The following is a 249-nucleotide window of genomic DNA, read 5'->3' as shown; positions in this document are numbered from 1 at the left end:
ACTCTACACTGCTCAAAACTCGCGTTTGAATCATCAGTGGCAAATTCGTTAAATATAAAAAATGTACTTACAAGTTGTGAGTCAGAAGCGCCAGACTGTCCTTGCAAAGTTGGAACTGCCCCACTTTATAGAACAGCCTTTGAGCACAGACCCATTGTTTGCTACTCTGTAGGTTCAGGAAACAGTCTTCCAAAAACTGCGTCTCACACGGCGGGCTTGAGTGAGCGGAGGCCGGTGGGCTTGAGAACG

This window comes from Sinocyclocheilus rhinocerous, unplaced genomic scaffold (genome assembly GCF_001515625.1).
Source record: "Sinocyclocheilus rhinocerous isolate Xijiao unplaced genomic scaffold, SAMN03320098_v1.1 scaffold630, whole genome shotgun sequence".
Taxonomy (NCBI): domain Eukaryota; kingdom Metazoa; phylum Chordata; class Actinopteri; order Cypriniformes; family Cyprinidae; genus Sinocyclocheilus; species Sinocyclocheilus rhinocerous.
The sequence above is the reverse complement of the archived record's forward strand: the minus strand, read 5'-3'. Positions refer to the sequence as shown.